Source organism: Apium graveolens, chromosome 3 (assembly GCF_009905375.1).
Source record: "Apium graveolens cultivar Ventura chromosome 3, ASM990537v1, whole genome shotgun sequence".
NCBI lineage: Eukaryota > Viridiplantae > Streptophyta > Magnoliopsida > Apiales > Apiaceae > Apium > Apium graveolens.
This window is the reverse complement of record NC_133649.1, coordinates 199996843-200016970: the sequence shown is the minus strand read 5'-3', so window position 1 is coordinate 200016970 and position 20128 is coordinate 199996843. Positions and strand designations below refer to the sequence as shown.

At 38.6% G+C, this 20128-nt stretch overlaps 1 non-coding gene across 1 annotated transcript; it reads right to left on the bottom strand.

The window, feature by feature from the left end:
* Positions 1-2497: 2497 nt before the first annotated feature.
* On the bottom strand, positions 2498-2604 carry LOC141715951 (small nucleolar RNA R71). The gene has a single exon (XR_012572689.1). It is a non-coding gene; the product is annotated as a small nucleolar RNA R71 (small nucleolar RNA).
* Between the last annotated feature and the right edge of the window lie 17524 nt (positions 2605-20128).

The following is a 20128-nucleotide window of genomic DNA, read 5'->3' as shown; positions in this document are numbered from 1 at the left end:
GCTCTTTACCAGCACGCCTCCTCCTTGGAGCAACCTCGCCATCCAATTATTCGGAGTCTTTATTAGAGTAGGGTCAAGAAAATTATGGGTCCTCAGGGATAGGAGCCAAGCCATGTACGTATTGGGGTGCCCGCCCTTGTCTTTCACTCCGATTAGAGTGTCCACTTCCTCCGACCTCGTGGTATAGAGGCAATCCATAAGGGGGTTAGTGGTCACGATCATTGAGTACTCATACCCAACGGGTTGAGGGTTCATAGGTGCATATAGCTGCTGAAATTGGGGATTCGTCCCTTGAGGAGCTGGGGGATTCATTCCTTGTGGTTGAGCCTCGATTGCCCCTACAGAGGTTCCTCCACCTTGGGTGGTGGCTGATAAGTGGCATTTTACACCACTTAGAACATCTTAAATTGGCTTAAATTGGTGTCTTGAAATCAAGTATTTTGTGTATTTGATGCGTTTTTCTAGTGTTTATGCATTTCAGGGTATTAGTTGCATTTCGGGGGAGGAATCATCAAGAATAAGCCTTGGCATGTGTTCACCATTGCGAGAGGAAAGGAATGGGCAGATTACGGCGAAGAAAAGGAGCAAGCTTGGAATTTTTCCAGTAGGGTCCTGCGCGCCCGCGCAGCAATGCTGAGCGGCCGCGCAGCAGCCTGCGCGCCCGCGCAGATATGCTGAGCGGCCGCGCAAGGTCGGGGAAAAAGCTGAATTATTTTAGACTTCTACTTCTGTGTGGCTTCCAACTTCTATGTAATCTGAGTTTTATGGGACTATTATATAGGTAGATTTGAGACGTTTTCATAGAGAGTATTAAGGAGATTATGTTTCAGATTGTGTTTTATGCAAGAAGCAAAGGAGATAAGGAAGAAGACTGATTTAGCACACCGCAACGAAACGGAAGCATATATTCTTGTGATTCTTGTTTCGTTGTAGCGTTGGATGCTAGTTTTCTTGCTTTGACTTATTTACTCTTGTGACGTACTCTGTTTTAATATAATTAGTGTAGTTATTATTTTCTTGTGTTGTTTGTCATGATTTCATATGAACCCATGATGGTGATAAGTTCTATTATGGGCTAATCGTGATCATGGGGTTACAACGGATTTATTATGGAATTCTTTAGTTAATTGTTTAATACTTTAGTGTGTGATGATTGCATGATATCTAGTATTGGTTGTGCGTATTCGTCTTATGTGCGTCGCGAACATATAAGATAGGGTGTTAATCTCTTGTGAAGCGACGGTGGATCTTGAGATTTAGAACTTTCCATGCTAGCATAGGTTCATGTACGTTGTGCATGATTAGTGGGTAACTCTAACAGTTTTATTTGCCCTATGTAATCAAAAGGAATAACTTGTGCTTAAATTGTTGTGTTGTCAATTTCTGTAGACATATAGGAACTCAACATAATTGATGACTATTCAACTTCTATCTTAGTTGTGGATGTTTGGTAGAATGGTATTAGTACAATGAAAGTTGGCTTTTATCAGTTTTGTGTTATTCGATTAATATCATCACTGTCACATGCTAAAGGTAATGACAATGGCTATAGAAGGAAGTAATAATGAAGTTGTGATCTCATGAGTGTTTTATTATTGATAATTTGAAGTGTTAGTTAAGTGGTTAATTAAGTAGTTAATTATAGTTAATATTTGATCAACAATTTTAAGTGTTATTATCTTAACATTGAGAAGTAATCATACATTGGTGAGTGAGTTTAATTAGACAATAAATTAGTCTGAGTCTCTGAGGGAACGAACTAGAAAGTATTCTATATTACTTGCGAACGCGTATACTTCCGTGAATATTAGCGCGTGTTTTCGCCCTAACAAGTTTTTGGCGCCGCTGCCGGGGACTCGGCGTATTTGTTTAGTTTATGTACTTACCATCATTGGTCATTAGGACTCAGTGATTAGGACGTAGTAGTTACTTACTCTTTTCGGTTGTGTTTCAGGTACTTTAGCAAGCGTTTATGCATACTCGTTCTCGTGCTCGCAAGAGGACTTTAGATACAGCTGAGGAGACAGACGAAGTTCTTGATATTCCGGAGAAGTTAGATTTTGAGGATTTGGATTCAGGAGCTGAGCAGAAAGAACCAGTAAACATGGGAGATCATATTGTTCAAGCTGATCCAGCTCTTATGGATTTTTCTCGGCCTAAAATTGATGACATTCAATCAAGCATCCTTCATCCGGCTATTCAAGCTAACACCTTTGAAATCAAGCCGGGCACTATTCAGATGGTGCAGAATTCTGTTTCTTTTGGAGGAGCGGCAACTGAAGACCCCAACATGCACATAAGAAATTTTGTCGAGATCTGCAGCACTTTTAAGTATAATGGCGTGGCTGATGAGGCTATCAAGTTGAGGCTTTTCCCATTCTCACTGAGGGATAAGGCTAAAGACTGGTTACATTCTGAACCAGCTGGGTCCATCACTACGTGGCAAGATCTTGCGCAAAAGTTTCTGGTGAAGTTTTATCCAATGGCAAAGACTGCTGCTATGAGGAGTGCTCTTACTCAGTTTGCGCAGCAACCTACAGAATCTATGTGCGAGGCTTGGGAACACTACAAGGAAATGTTGAGAAAATGTCCACATCATGGAATGCCGGATTGGATGGTGATCACTGGTTTTTATAATGGTTTGGGGGCCCAATCTCGGCCCATGCTCGATGCAGCAGCTGGAGGAGCCTTATGGGCTAAAAGGTATACTGAGGCGTATAATCTTATAGAGACGATGGCTGCAAATGAGCATCAAAACCCAACTCAGAGGATGATGTCAGGCAAGGTAGCAGGTATTCTGGAAGTTGATACAGCCACCGCTATTGCAGCCCAGCTCCAAGCGCTATCAATGAAGGTCGATTCTCTGGCTACGTATGGAGTTAATCAAATAGCTATGGTTTGTGAGCTTTGTGCAGGTTCTCATGCTACGGATTAGTGTTCTCTTGTCAACGAATCTGTCCAGTATGTGAATAATTATTAGCGACAACAGCAGCCTGTGCCAGCGACCTATCATCCTAATAACAGAAATCATCCAAATTTCAGCTGGGGGAATAATCAGAATGCTATTCAGCCACCATATCAGCAAGGAGTGAGTAAACAGTTTAACCCACCTGGATTCCAGCAACCACAGCAGTATGCTACAAGGCAATCATATCCTCAACAGGGAAGTGCAGCTGCACCTACTAGTGCTGATTTTGAGGAACTTAAGCTGTTGTGCAAGAGTCAGGCAGTTTCTATCAAGACCTTGGAAAATCAAATCGGTCAATTAGCCAATGCAGTGCTCAATCATCAACCTGGCACTCTTCCCAGTGACACGGAAGTACCAGGCAGGAAGGAAGCTAAAGAGCAAGTCAAGGCTATTACCTTAAGGTCTGGAAAAGTAGCTGATGCTGAAAAGGCAAAAGAAGTCGAAGCTGAAGTTAGAGATGAAGAATCTAAGCAAAAGGAGAAAGCGGCGGAACCAAGGAAGACTACTGTTGAACACACTCTGCCTGAGGCTAATACAGGGGAGAAACAGCTCTATCCTCCACCACCTTTTCCTAAGAGATTGCAGCAACAAAAGCTGGTTAGACAGTTCGGGAAGTTTCTGGAGGTGTTCAAGAAACTTCACATCAATATACCTTTCGCTGAGGCTCTGGAACAAATGCCTAGTTATGCGAAGTTTATGAAAACTATTCTTTCAAGGAAGGTGAAACTGGATGACCTTGAAACCGTTGCTCTCACGGAAGAATGCAGCGCTGTTCTGCAGCAAAAGTTACCGCCAAAACTGAAAGATCCAGGAAGCTTCACCATTCCTTGCACCATTGGTAATCTAACTTTTGACAAGTGCCTTTGTGATTTGGGAGCAAGCATTAATCTGATACCGTTATCGATCTTTAAAAAGCTGGATCTGCCTGATCCAAAACCCACATACATGTCGCTACAATTGGCGGACCGTTCCATTACTTACCCAAGGGGCATAGTTGAGGATGTGCTCGTCAAGGTGGATAAGCTCTTCTTTCCAGCAGATTTTGTTATTCTGGATTTTGAGGATAAGAAGATTCCCATAATCTTGGGGAGGCCTTTCTTGGCTACTGGCCGTACCTTGATAGATGTGCAAAAAGGGGAACTTACTATGCGGGTCCAAGATCAGGATGTGACCTTCAACGTATTCAAGGCAATGAAATTCCCTACAGAAGATGAGGAGTGCTTAAAAGAGGATGTGATTGATTCCGTGGTTACTTCGGAACTCGAGCACATGCTAATGTCTGATGCATTAGAAAAGGCCTTATTGGGGGATTTTGACAGCGATGATGAAGATAGCAACGAGCAATTACAATATCTGAACGCTTCTCCATGGAAGCGAAAGATGGACATACCATTTGAATCTCTTGGTACTTTTGACCTTAAGAATGCTGGAGGGAAGCTCAAACCATCAATAGAGGAAGCACCTACCTTGGAGCTCAAACCATTACCTGAACACTTGAGGTATGCTTTTTTAGGTGATTCATCTATGTTACCTGTTATTATTTCATCTGACCTTTCAGGTAGTGAGGAAGACAAGCTCTTAAGGATTTTGAGAGAATTCAAATCGGCTATAGGATGGACCATAGCAGACATCAAGGGGATAAGTCCTTCATATTGTATGCATAAAATTCTGCTAGAGGAAGGTAGTAAGCCAACTGTGGAACAGCAACGAAGACTGAATCCCATCATGAAGGAGGTGGTGAAGAAAGAAATTCTGAAATGGCTAGATGCAGGCATCATTTATCCTATTTCTGACAGCTCGTGGGTGAGCCCCGTACAATGTGTACCTAAGAAAGGAGGTATCACTGTGGTCGCAAATGAAAAGAATGAGCTCATCCCTACTCGAACAGTTACAGGATGGAGAGTATGCATGGATTATAGGAAATTGAACAAAGCCACAAGGAAGGATCACTTTCCTCTTCCATTTATTGATCAAATGCTTGACAGATTGGCGGGACATGAGTATTTTTGTCTTCTGGATGGTTATTCCGGGTATAATCAGATTTGTATTGCACCAGAGGATCAGGAAAAGACTACCTTCACTTGTCCATTTGGCACATTTGCTTTTCGTAGAGTTTCGTTTGGGTTATGTGGCGCCCCGGCCACCTTTCAGAGATGTATGATGGCTATATTCTCTGACATGATTGGAAATAACGTCGAAGTGTTCATGGATGACTTCTCCGTCTTTGGACACTCATATGATGAATGTTTGAATAATCTGCGCGCCGTACTCAAAAAATGCGTGGAAACTAATTTGGTGCTTAATTGGGAGAAATGTCATTTTATGGTGCGTGAAGGCATTATCCTTGGGCATAAGGTCTCTAGCAAGGGTCTGGAGGTGGACAAGGCCAAGGTGGGAGTCATTGAAAATCTTCCCCCACCCAATTCTGTGAAAGGAATCCGTAGTTTTCTTGGTCATGCGGGTTTTTATCGGCGATTCATCAAGGACTTTTCAAAGATATCTAAGCCGTTGTGCAATTTGCTTGAGAAAGATGTGCCTTTCAAATTTGATGATGAATGTTTGGCAGCATTCGAGACTCTCAAGAAGAGTTTGATCACTGCACCAGTTATTACAGCACCAGATTGGACAGAACCATTTGAGATGATGTGTGATGCGAGTGATTATGCGGTAGGTGCAGTTCTGGGATAGCGCAAGAAAAATATCTTCCATGTGGTCTACTATGCGAGTAAGACTTTAAATGGGGCCTAATTGAACTACACCACTACTGAGAAGGAGCTTTTGGCTATAGTCTTTGGCTTTGAGAAATTTCAATCTTATCTGCTTGGTACGAAAGTAACAGTATTCACTGATCATGCAGCTATTCGCTATCTGGTTTCTAAGAAGGATTCGAAGCCGAGACTCATTCGTTGGGTGCTTTTACTTCAGGAATTTGAGTTAGAGATCAAAGATAGAAAAGGTACTGAGAATCAAGTAGCTGACCATCTCTCTAGGTTGGAGAATCCCGATTCTACTTCACAAGATAGGACGTTAATCAATGAATCTTTTCCGGATGAGCAGTTGTTTGCAATTCAGGAGGAAGAACCATGGTTTGCAGATATTGTAAACTATCTTGTCAGCAATATAATGCCTCTTAATTTGACATCCGCTCAAAAGAAGAAGTTTCTGCATGAGGTGAAGTGGTATATGTGGGATGAACCATATTTGTTTAGACAGGGAGCTGACCAGATCATCAGGAGATGTATCCCATTCTGTGAGACGGAGGGGATATTACGAGACTGCCATTCCACGGTTTATGGTGGACACTATGGAGGTGAGAAGACGGCAGCTCGTATTCTGCAAGCAGGTTTTTTCTGGCCTACTTTGTTCAAGGATGCTCATCAGTTTGTTTTAAGGTATGATCGTTGCCAAAGAGTGGGAAATTTGTCAAGGAAGGATGAGATGCCATTAAATGTGATGCTTGAAGTCGAGGTCTTTGATGTGTGGGGAATCGATTTCATGGGGCCTTTTATCGCGTCTTGCAATAATCAGTACATCTTGCTGGCAGTCGATTATGTCTCAAAATGGGTCGAAGTTAAAGCTTTACCGACAAATGATGCAAAGGTAGTGCTAAATTTTCTTCATAAGCAAATTTTCACAAGGTTTGGAACACCTCGGGTAATCATAAGTGATGAAGGATCGCATTTTTGCAACCGTAAGTTCACTTCTATGATGCAGCGTTATAATGTGAATCATCGAGTAGCTACTGCCTATCATCCGCAAACAAATGGTCAAGCGGAAGTGTCTAACAGAGAGATAAAGCGCATTCTAGAGAAGGTTGTTTGTCCGTCAAGGAAGGATTGGTCTTTAAAGCTCGATGAAGCTGTTTGGGCTTACAGAACAGCATACAAAACTCCACTTGGGATGTCACCGTTTCAGTTGGTGTACGGTAAGGGATGTCATCTATCGGCGGAGCTTGAGCATAAAGCCTACTGGGCATTGAAGAAATTGAACCTGGATTTAGATGCAGCTGGTAAGAAAAGAATGCTTCAGCTTAATGAACTTGATGAATTTCGACTTCAAGCGTACGAGAATAACAAAATGTATAAGGAAAAGGTGAAGAGGTGGCACGATAGAAAGCTACATCCTAAGTTATTTGTGCCAGGGCAACAAGTTCTGTTATTCAACTCTCGGCTCCGACTTTTTCCTGGGAAGTTGAAATCAAGATGGTCTGGACCTTTTATTGTCAAAACTGTGTTTCCACATGGAGCGGTGGAAATTTTTGAGAATGATTCGGACCAAGCATTCAAGGTTAACGGTCAGCGGTTGAAGCACTACTATGGGGACATGGCAAACCGAGAGGTGGTTAGTGCCATTCTGTTGACTACTTGAGAAAGGTACGGAACGTCAAGCTAATGACGAAAAAGAAGCGCTGCGTGGGAGGCAACCCATGAATTGTTGTTACAGGAACCCTTAGAAGTTAATAACGTATCCAAAAACACAAAAAAATCAGAAAACAGGGGCTGAAAAAAAAAATTCCAGAGACCCTCTGCGCGCCCGCGCAGCTATGCTGAGCGGCCGCGCAGGGGTCGAGTTCCAGAATTTTTTTTTTTTACAGTTCAGAAAAAAAAATAAAAAAATAAAACACAAAAACAGTTGTATAGCCCATAAACCCACGAATTATTCCCACTACCCCATCATTTTATCCCTTAATTCCCAAACCCTAATCTAATCCACACCCTATATATACATACACCTATCCTACATATCTCTCACAAAACTTCCTACACTTAAACCCTCTCACAAACATCAAAAATCAGTTCTTACACACTTTTATTCACGAATCAATGGCACCCAAGAGAGCACGCACTATTGACAGGAGCAGCACAGTTCCTACTGCTGATTCATCGAGGGGTACTACTGTAAGACCTCGGTTAACTGATAGAGCTGCGGAGGAGGAGTACACTAGGCTGTTGGGGAAGCCGATTCTGAAAGAGAGGGGGTTATTACCATCAGGGATGGATGGTGAGTTGTTGCCCATGATTGCAGAGAAGGGGTGGATAGCTTTTTGTGAATCACCCGAAGCAGTACCGATGAGCGTTGTTCGCGAGTTCTACGCGAACGCGAAGGCTGAAAAGAATGGGTTTTCTGTAGTCCGTGGGCTGACGGTTGATTATCATCCTGCGGCGATTCGCCGTGTGATTGGACAGCGAGAGAGGAAGCCCGAGGAGGAGAACTGGAATGAAAAGACTGCTGAGGATTTTGACTTGGATTTGATTTGTGCGACTCTCTGTCGACCGGGCACAGTTTGGAACCGCAGTCCAGCCAATAATGAGTATCGTCACTTTCCGTCGATCGCCATGAACAGGTATGCCCGTGCATGGAATGCATTTATATGTGCTAATATTTTGCCTTCTTCACATGCACACGAGGTCACAGTTGAGAGAGCACAGCTGTTGTGGGGAATTCTGAATGAGGAATACTATGTGGACCTTGGTGAGTTTATCTACCAAGGAATTCTGAAGTTTTTGAGGGGAGCAAAGCATATGAACATCCCTTATGCATCCACGGTTATGAAGCTATGCCGAGCAGTGGGAGTGAACTGGTCGGCTCATGAGCAGTTGTAGTTGCCAGCAGCTCCGATAGATTCTGGCACTCTGAATGGGATGCAGGAGTGGACCGGTGGTGAGCCTGAGGAGCATGGGCTGGGTTATCGTCTTCCAGGAGGGCGTCCAGCACGAGGTGCTACTATGGCTAGGCCAGGGCGTGGTGAGGCTGGTTCGTCGAGAGCTCAGGAGGGTGCTGGGATGGGTGATGCCCAGTATAGGAGGCTTTCACGGCGGATGGATGCCATGTATGAGGCGCAGAGCAGGTTTGCTCAGGAGCTCACCCTTGCGTTAGGGACTGCTTTTCGAGGCCTTGGAGCTGATATCCAGTGGCCAGTTTTTGGTGAGGACTCTGCATACCCACCGCCTGATACTCCACCCACTGAGGGTGATGATGATGATGACTCCGAGTAGGTATACCCTGTGTTCCTTTCTACTACTTTCACTGAGGACAGTGAAGATTTTTAGTTTGGGGGTGGTAGTTAAGGAATATTGTGTGTGTGTCATTTAGTTGCATATTCATGATAGTTTAGTTCATATAGTTGCATAATTTATGCCATATAGTTTTTTTTTATGAATGTCATGTAGCTCATGCATTTACTATGATCCCTTTTGCAATGATTTATCGACTGAATTGTGATATTGATGTGAGTGTAGTGATAGCATTAAAGTGATATTAAGTTGTGTAGGTTGATATGCATGCTAGAAACAATTGTAAGTCCACTAAGTCTTAAAGAATGCGTAAGGGCTAGATTGTTGTTATGATTTGGTTGTTTTCAAGGTCAATCTATTTATTATGCTTAGAATTCGATTATAGGTTCTTAGTGATAAATACATGAAAAAGAAAAATTTTTGGAGAAAAAAAAATATGGAAGTTGTTGCTAGTTGTGGCTAGGCGTCAAATGGCTAGTAGCCGGCTCGCTTATGTTGCGAGTAGTCTAGGGTTGAGTAAGATGGAGCGAAACGCACTTGCTCAGAAGTTATAAAAAAAAAAAATTTGCATAATTGATCAAGAGTGGGCTCTTTGGTATTCGAGTTATTAAGTTCTTAGGGGACTTTGTGCCTAGTGACCTAAGGCTTTTAGAGTCTGGGATCCGCTAACCTAACGCTCGTTACATGGATACCATTGTATAAGTCTTTTGTGGACCTCACTCATTGCACGGTCAAATAATCATTTGAGTTGTAAATAAAAAGCACGATTCTGTAGTAAGCTCCAGAGTTCTTGTAGTGTTGTATATCACTTTATGCCTAGAATTTTTTTATTCTTTGTATAATCGTAGGATTGCCTTGACGATAGTCTAGTCATAGTAATTGGTCTAGTTCCGAAGCATATCTGTTAAGCATTTGCACACACCACGTTTCTGGCTGTATGTCTGTTTGCATGAGTTTATTGATCTTTAGTTGTCTAACTGCATTCGTTGAGAGGTAACAATTTGGTTGGTTAATTATAGTAAGGGGGATCGTTGCATTTTCATATAGATTGCATTCATGCATATTTGTATTTGTTTTTGAGTCTGTGACGCTTGAGGACAAGCATCGATTTAAGTTTGGGGGTGTGATAAGTGGCATTTTACACCACTTAGAACGTCTTAAAATGGCTTAAATTGGTGTCTTGAAATCAAGTATTTTGTGTATTTGATGCGTTTTTCTAGTGTTTATGCATTTCAGGGTATTAGTTGCATTTCGGGGGAGGAATCATCAAGAATAAGCCTTGGCATGTGTTCACCATTGCGAGAGGAAAGGAATGGGCAGATTACGGCGAAGAAAAGGAGCAAGCTTGGAATTTTTCCAGTAGGGTCCTGTGCGCCCGCGCAGCAATGCTGAGCGGCCGCGCAGCAGCCTGCGCGCCCGCGCAGATATGCTGAGCGGCCACGCAAGGTCGGGGAAAAAGCTGAATTATTTTAGACTTCTACTTCTGTGTGGCTTCCAACTTCTATGTAATCTGAGTTTTATGGGACTATTATATAGGTAGATTTGAGACGTTTTCATAGAGAGTATTAAGGAGATTATGTTTTAGATTGTGTTTTACGCAAGAAGCAAAGGAGATAAGGAAGAAGACCGATTTAGCACACCGCAATGAAAAGGAAGCATATATTCTTGTGATTCTTGTTTCGTTGTAGCGTTGGATGCTAGTTTTCTTGCTTTGACTTATTTACTCTTGTGACGTACTCTGTTTTAATATAATTAGTGTAGTTACTATTTTCTTGTGTTGTTTGTCATGATTTCATATGAACCCATGATGGCGATAAGTTCTATTATGGGCTAATCGTGATCATGGGGTTACAACGGATTTATTATGGAATTCTTTAGTTAATTGTTTAATACTTTAGTGTGTGATGATTGCATGATATCTAGTATTGGTTGTGCGTATTCGTCTTATGTGCGTCGCGAACATATAAGATAGGGCGTTAATCTCTTGTGAAGCGACGGTGGATCTTGAGATTTAGAACTTGCCATGCTAGCATAGGTTCATGTACGTTGTGCATGATTAGTGGGTAACTCTAACAGTTTTATTTGCCCTATGTAATCAAAAGGAATAACTTGTGCTTAAATCGTTGTGTTGTCAATTTCTGTAGACATATAGGAACTCAACATAATTGATGACTATTCAACTTCTATCTTAATTGTGGATGTTTGGTAGAATGGTATTAGTACAATGAAAGTTGGCTTTTATCAGTTTTGTGTTATTCGATTAATATCATCACTGTCACATGCTAAAGGTAATGACAATGGCTATAGAAGGAAGTAATAATGAAGTTGTGATCTCATGAGTGTTTTATTATTGATAATTTGAAGTGTTAGTTAAGTGGTTAATTAAGTAGTTAATTATAGTTAATATTTGATCAACAATTTTAAGTGTTATTATCTTAACATTGAGAAGTAATCATACATTGGTGAGTGAGTTAAATTAGACAATAAATTAGTCTGAGTCTCTGAGGGAACGAACTAGAAAGTATTCTATATTACTTGCGAACGCGTATACTTGCGTGAATATTAGCGCGTGTTTTCGCCCTAACAGTGGCATAGGTCGAGTGTGGGGGTATCTCCACTATCGATGAGATCATAAGTGATGGGACGGGATCATCGGTTCCACCATTGTTTCTGCTCCGTGTAAGTACCATGGTTGTTGTTGTCGTCCCACATACGGCGCCAAATGTTGTGGCTAAAAAAATAGGGTTGTGATTACAATTAATGCTAAGGTTGTTGAGCTTTGAGCTTTAATGGTTGTTCTCGTGGTGGGGACTAGCTGTCCTCGCAAGATGCCTACATATCTCTGTGTTTTGGAGAAGCAAGCCAGAAAATGTCGTTCTAGGTGGAGGGGTAGAGCCCTTTATATAGGTGTTGAGGCTAGGGTTAGACAAGGGTAGAGAGACTTGATGGACAAGTCTCCTACTTAGATGGTAAGTAGAACTCTCTTAGATGGTGGATTCTAGATCCTTCCTAGGAGAGTTCATTTCCATGTTGGATTCCATGTAGGTGTCCTCCTGGATATCATTCTCAGGCTTGCTCGGTGGGCTTATCACGTAGCTGATTTCGGGCCGTGGGCTACATGACCCAGTTTGGGTCATGGCCATCATGATCTACTCGGATTATTAAAACTCATATTGGGACGTGACCGTGATGACCCACTTTAGGCCGTGGCATCACGGGTTTGACCAGTCAACTTTAGGACACAATTAATTTAGCATTAATTATGTCTTTATGGATTACTTTTCATTCATATCATCGGGAATCATCCCAGAGATGTTTTGGACAATTAAAAGTCCGTAATTATTATATTCCAAGGGACTCGATATCCTCTTGTAAAGTATTAATTACCTCGATTTATTTCAAACGCTTTCCCAAGATCGTATTCCCTCAACTATATTTAATTACTCGAACAAAGAATATTATTTCAAATACTCACTTAAGAAGGGAAAAGTATTCTCCAACGTTTATATTTTTTTTTAAACCAATTATTTAAGAATTATTAAAAATTAATTTAATTACTTAAACATAAAATAGTTGAGGAATGTTATTTCAAATATTCTTTTTTTATATATAATTATTTGAGGTTTAATTATTTAATAACTATTATTTAATTATTAAATATTTATCAAATGATTTGACATGATTTAAAAATCACAATAACTTATTTTTAAATATTTTCTAAATTTTCATAAAATAATTCTAATATTTTCGGATCGTCGAAAATTATTATCTCGACGTATTTTAAATATTTTGATTGTAGTGTCCAAAGAAACTCCCCCGCAATTATATATCTGTTGACAACGGTCAACTCATATTATCTTAGTACTTAGTCCGAAAATTCTCGGAAGTACATATATATATATATACGAGATGAGTTGTGCCTATCAACAAGAAAAATGCTTGGGGAACTTCGATGTGGTTCGAGTTCTTGGGATATGATAAGATTCTTCAAAGGACTAGGAAGGTAGACTCTAGTACTACGAGTAGTAGGGATACTACCAAAGGTACCGCAGGCAATGGTACTCTGTGTACTCAGGAACCTGTGAAGTGTGTGTATACCCAAAATGGGACACATAGCCTGAATGCGGCCAGGGTGATAACCGGGATACGAAGGTGTCGTATTTCTACTAGTAGAAAAGGTTATAGATTTTACGTATTACAATTGATCATCGTATGCGGTGGCTCCGGTGAATGTCCTATTCTTCCAATTGGAATTGAGATGGAATACTGTAACCCAAGCATAGGTGTTGGGTTTACCATTAAGTTATTTGCAGACTAATAAGTCAATCAAAGAATTGTTTAGAAAAGAGGTGTGTATCACCAAGAAAAAATACTTTAATTAAACTTATATCCATATACGGATTCAGATATAAATTCTTGTTTAGTCTTTTCATACTTTAAAATATCATGCTGGGAAATATACTAGTTTTCTTAAATGACACAAAACAACAGTGAACCAAGATTTCGGTCAGAAAGCTAACAGCCCGGAAGCGAGTAGGAAATGGCCAGTTTTTCCGTAGGTTGTTTGGAGCAGTGCCACAGGTAGACCATATGAGCTGGATTAGTTTTCAGTTATTTTTAGTCCAGCTTATATACAAGTATGACTTATGTAAGGTAGTAATAAAGAAATATATATTTGGTCGTTGGTCTAACCTTAAGTAAAGGTTACACCCGTGGTAAGACATAATTAATTTTGGTCTGTAATAACTATCACCTGGCGGATTTAATAACTCTAGTATGTTTTGTTCATTTCCAGGACAATAACATGTATGTGTGTGTGTATAAGTGTGGAGCTGTAGATACATGAGTACTTAAAATGTTGTGCAAAGATAAGTGTGTAAACATGATTCAAAATGGTGTGGCCTCCTAAATCCCTGACCATAGATTTGGGGGCGTCACTGTTTTCCAAGCAGTTGGTTCACATACAGCTCCAAAATCCTGATTCTATTTTAAACTCTGATGTTGAAGATGAAGTGGCTCAAAAGTTAAAGGGGCCAAATGCTAATGATGAAGCCTCTGTTTACTCTGATGGAGATGATGAGTCTGATGATGGGGATGATATTGATGTCTCTAAGATCAATGTGGCTCCAGATCATGATGAAGATTTAAATGAAATCATCTTTCCTGAAGACATGCCCGAAAGAGAAAAGAAGAAGAAACTGGCTGATTTGGATGCTACTACAAGCAAGAAGTACTTGGACGAGGAATGAGTATCTAAATGGAACGATCCAGACTATCCAATCACTGTTAATCATGTTTCTCAACATTTGGAGATATCCGAGAGACAGATAACAAATCCTGATGTACTCACTCATCTCAAAGCTTCAACTCTTATGGTGAAGTCTATCCATTCTACTAAGAATAAGACTCAAACTCAAATGGATGCACTCGAGGATGCCTTTTATGAAGTCAAATTCAAATATGATCTTGATCTATAGAAATAACTAAATCCTCTATTGGCCAGACAAGACAAAATGGAAGCTTGTAGTTGACTTTTCAAGATCTCTGAGTTCTCTATTCATGTACTTGACTTGTCGAGGTCTCTAGATCTCTACATGTAGAAATGACTTGTCGATATCTCTGAGATCTCTAATGTATTTTGACTTGTCGATATCTCTGAGATCTCTAATAAGAAATTGACTTGTCGGTATCTCTAACCTTCAAATCTTCATTTGACTTGTCAATATAATTGAGATCTCTATATGCATTTTGACTTGTCGATATCTCTGAGACCTCTAATAAGTTATTGACTTGTCAATAACTTTTAGACTTCTTCATAAGCCATTTCATACTTCTTGATAAGTCAATCTGGAGTTCTCGAATGACTTCTCTATATAACTTGATCTATGACTTGTCGATATCTTGACTTAGAACATTTTTCTTAAAACAGATTTATTCAACTTCAAGCTTCTACATATTTTCTCTGAGGCATGATCTTTGCTTGATCTTCTTCTAAAGTTTATTCTTAGGCTTGAAATTATATACAGAAAAATACACCAGACTAATCTTCTAACCTTTTTACAGACTCAAGAAATAAAATATATAATTCATATTTAGATTATCATACAACTAAATCTCAGGGTTGTCAATGTGACTTAGTCTTCTTATTATACAGGCATGTCTTGCACAACAATGATGATAGGGATGATTTTTCTAATGGAGGGAATAAGGGAGGAAAAACCCATAGAAGTACTGGTGGAGATCTAATTGGATCTAGTGGTGTCTCTAAAACCACTATCCAAACTAGGAAAGGTGGAGGTAGAGGAGATGGAAGAAGAGGAGGAAAATAGCAAGTCCAAAAGACTGTGCTCACAAAGGAATTGACTACAACTGTGACTAAAACTACTGAAATGCAACCTCTGACAGTCACAAATGCCGATGAAGACCAAGCTAGTCTGGAGTTGGAAGTTATTGCTGAGACTATATAGTTTCTATAAACACTGAAGTATAAAGGTAAAAAGATAACTCTTCACTATAAAGATCCAAAACTTCTAACATTTGTTGTTGAAGTAGCTAGAAAAGTGTTTGAAAGAAAGTGTCCAGATGTTGACATTGAACAGATCAGACAGCTAGAATAAAATTTCAAACTGCTAAAAGTTGATGCTACAAACACTGATGTTGTTCCAACATTTGATGATGTTCCAGGGAGAGAAAGACCAAGTAGAGGAATTGTAATCAAGGAACTCATGAAAGGCTTGTTCTAAGGTCTCAAGCTATTCTAAATGCTGATAGGAGATGTAAGGGGAAATAAAAAATTGGTGAATCCTCAAAGCTTGAACTGGAAGATTTAAGCTATGATTCAGAAGTCTCAATTTAACATACACAACTAATTTTGGTGCCTCGAAATAATAATAAAATCCAAACTCCGTAATTTAAAATTCATCAAAATCCAATAAAACTTTACAACTTCCCCAAAATATCCATAAACTTACACTTCTTGAATTAAAATACGACTAAATTATCAAACTACACAAACAAACGGTAACAGAAACCTAATAAAAGACCAAACTTTTCAAAATTTCGCAACTCGCTTTCTTCCCATTAGAAGCCCACCTAAGTAAGAACACCTACCAGGGGAAAATAAAGAGAAAAAAAGGATAGGCGGTGAAAGAAAGGCTCATGTACGGATATGAAACAACATATAAGAAGAATAAAGATTAGACCAGATGTCAATATGAACATAAACCGAATAACGAAATAACGAGTGATGCCAAAAGTCAGGTTAGATAAATACCATGATACATATATTCATAATATGAATACATAAATAATTTCTAATCAAAATAACTTACTCTTCCAAATATATTCTTACCACTTACAAACAATGATCATAAATAGTATAATCGAAAGCACAAATGATAAACTGTAATCATACTCTTACACGTACTCTTACACATATTTTCACACTTACAAAATAATATAAAAAATAGCTTACATACAAACATAGGAGACAATCTTATACTTACAAGATGTCCTACATTTTTGGTAATCCAGGAATATGTAGTCATCAAAACTTACAGGGGCTTGCACAGCACAAAGCAAATGCTAACCAATAACTTACAGGGGCTTGCACGAAAATAAGCACATGCTACCCAAAAGGCCAAATCATAAACATACTAGCCATGGATATACGTGTCTGACAACTTTGGAGACACGCCCATACAATTTAATTACACCGTATAGGAGGTACCAAGCACGAGATTATCCACTCGCGACGGATGTTCTATAAACTCCCAAGTCATACAAATATCATAAATAAATCAAAACAAATACTGAAAGATCACACATCCAAATATCTTACATCTCCAAAATGACATATAAATATATCAAAATAACTTCAAAACACTATAGCACAACACCACGAAACTAAGACATAACAAACCACTAATTACGTATAAGCTCAAATCTTATCAGTTCCAAAGAATGCCAAATTACTGCATAAAGATGAATTCAACTGAAAACGTACGAAACATGAAAGATATAGGAAATTATGAGACCTTTTTAGGATGGTAAGGTTGATTAAAAATGAACAAGTGAGGAATTCAAAAAAGACAGATATGTGGACTGCTGACCAGAATCAGCCCTTGATTATAGTAGTATTTTTATGTTTAAGACATCAAAATTATAGAATTTAGCAGCGAGTTATAAACAAAAAATGCGGATATCAAAAAGAGATTTCCAAAATGGTATTGCTCATAATATTTGAACCAATTTTCAATTTACTATGAATTTAAGAAGTTAGGCCGCACAAATAGAAATTTAAGCAATAGATTACACAAACAACATATTTTGACATATTTACAAGTAGAATTTCAGATAACTTAAAGAACTAAAAATGAAGATAATCAAATTATCTTTCCAAAGAAAATAAAATCACAATCATACGATGAACAACGAATCATATGTGAATTTAACAAGATTTAGAATATACAATATACATACATGAATTGGAATACGAAAAGAAAGAGTAGAAGAAAGATATCTGTACCTCGAAAGTTTAACCAACTAATTCGGAAACCCCAATAACGAGAACCATAATCCCTTAAACTTCAAATTCACAATCTCCGAATAGGCTTTATTTATTATCTCTATCTTCTTATCTTCCCTCTTCTCTTTTTCTCACTCTTTCATGATCTTCTCTTTTCTTCTCTCACTCTCTTTTTCTCTTCTCCTCCCTCTTTTCACAAAAAAAACGTAAGCCATTTTTTAAACTCTAACTCTTCTTGTTTTTTTAATACTCACCTTTTTTTCATAAAAACCTTACTATTTTTTTATTAAATTAATCCTCTTAAAATAGTATCTTAATCACAAAATAGAAATAAACTTACACAAACTTATTTTAATTATAAGTCACCAATATTATTGAATAATAAATACCAAATAAAAAAATCATAAAAATATTGGGATGTTACATTCTTCCCTCCTTAAAGAAATTTCATCCTCAAAATTTAACTTGCGCACTTCTGCTAAAAAACCGATCTAACGAACATAGAATAATCTCGAGGGAACACAAAATGAAGCACCCTCTTAAGTAAATGATCATTCTAAAGTCTACCGGTGCTCACAGGTCGAGCCTAAAGGCAACTCTAAAACTAAAATCTATATTACAACTACCCAAATTTCACACCTAGAGCCTAAAGCCAAGTTTATAGAATCTTAAAACTCTAGCTCCGATGCCAACTTTAACATACCCAATTAATTTTGGTGCCTCAAAATAATAATAAAATCTAAACTCCATGATTTAAAATTCACTGAAACCAATAGAACTTTACAACTTCCCAAAAATATCCATAAACTTACGATTCCTGAATTAAAATATGACTAAATTATCAAACTACACAAATAAACTGTAACAGAAACCTAATAAAAGACCAAACTTCTCAAAATTCCGCAACTCGCTCTCTTCTCATAAGAAGCCTGCCTAAGTAAGAAATCCTGACGGAGAAAAATAAAGAGAAAAAAAAGGACCGTCAGTGAGCGCAAGGATCATATAGGATATGAAACAGTGTATTAGATGAATAAAGACAGACAAGACATCAATATGAACATAAACCAAATAACGAAATTACGAGGGATGCCAAAAGTCAGGGTAGATAAAATACCATGATACATAAATTCATAATATGAATACACAAATAATTTTTAATCAAAATAAGTTACTCTTCCAAATATATTCTTACCACTTACAAACAACGATCATAAATAATATAATCGAAAGCACAAATGATAAATTGTAATCATACTCTTACAGGTGCTTTTACTCATATTTTCACACTTACAAAATAATATACATAATAACTTACATACAAACATGGGAGACAATCTTACACTTATAGGATGTCCTACATTTTGGGTAATCCAGAAATATGTAGTCATCAAAACTTACAGGGGCTTGCACAGCACAAAGGAAATGCTACCCAATATCTTACAGGGGCTTGTACGACAATAAGCACGTGCTACCCAAAAGGCCAAATCATAAACATACTAGCCATGGCTATACGTGTCTCACAACTTCAGCGACATACCTATACAATTTAATTACACTGCATAAGAGGTGCCAAGCATGAGATTATCCACTCGCGACGGATATCTTACAAACTCCCAAGTCGTACAAATATCATAAATAACTCAAAACAAATACTGAGAGATCACACATCCAAATATCTTACGTCTCCAAAATCATATAAATATATCAAAATAACCTCAAAACACTATAGCCCAACACCACAAAACTAAGACATAACAAACCACTTATTATTTATAAGCTCAAATCTGATTAGTTCCAAAGAATGTCAAATTACTGCATAAATATAAATTCAACTTGTTAGGTCCCATAAAAGGGCTATTTTAAGCTAGAAGGGGGGTTGAATAGCTTAATTGCCAATTTAAAAAATATTATGGCATTTTAAAAATATTTATCTCTTTTTAAATGTTTTACCGATGCTGATTATATATGCGGAAATAAAAGGCAAGGAAGAAAATACCACACGAGAGATTTATCCTGGTTCGCGATGGCGCAACCTCTAATATATTCATGCACCCGTACGTCCAATCCCGAACTCCTCTCCAGGACCCAAGTTTTTCCCTTAAAATAACCTTGCTCTTTAAGTAAGCGGAGAAGCCTTTACAACCCCACAAATATTTGTCTTTGTGCGTAACTCCGGGTTACCACCTCAAAATAAATGTGCAAACCTACACAACCTATCTTAGACAATAACATCCTGTTATTTCTTCAAAGTTGATGTAGAACCCTTGGTGTAGTCTTTGTCCTTCTAAGCTTTTGTCGGTCTTGGATCTCAATAGTTGGTCTTGGGTCTTTCCTCTTCCTCATGGTGCGAAGACTACTAACTCCCCATTAGTACGTCTAGGACTTGGGTCTTAGAACGAGAATCACCTCACTATACTTCACCTCACTGCAAAATGAGGAAGATAATATCTTCGAAACAATACCCGTTATAGATAAAAAGTGTTTGGACTAGTAATATACTTGTTATTCCCTAACAATACAACAAAAATTACAGAAGGGGGGTTGAATGTAATTCTGGCTTCTTTTCAATATTTAAAAATAGTTCTTAACTCCAGATATATATGTGTTTTGATTTGCAAA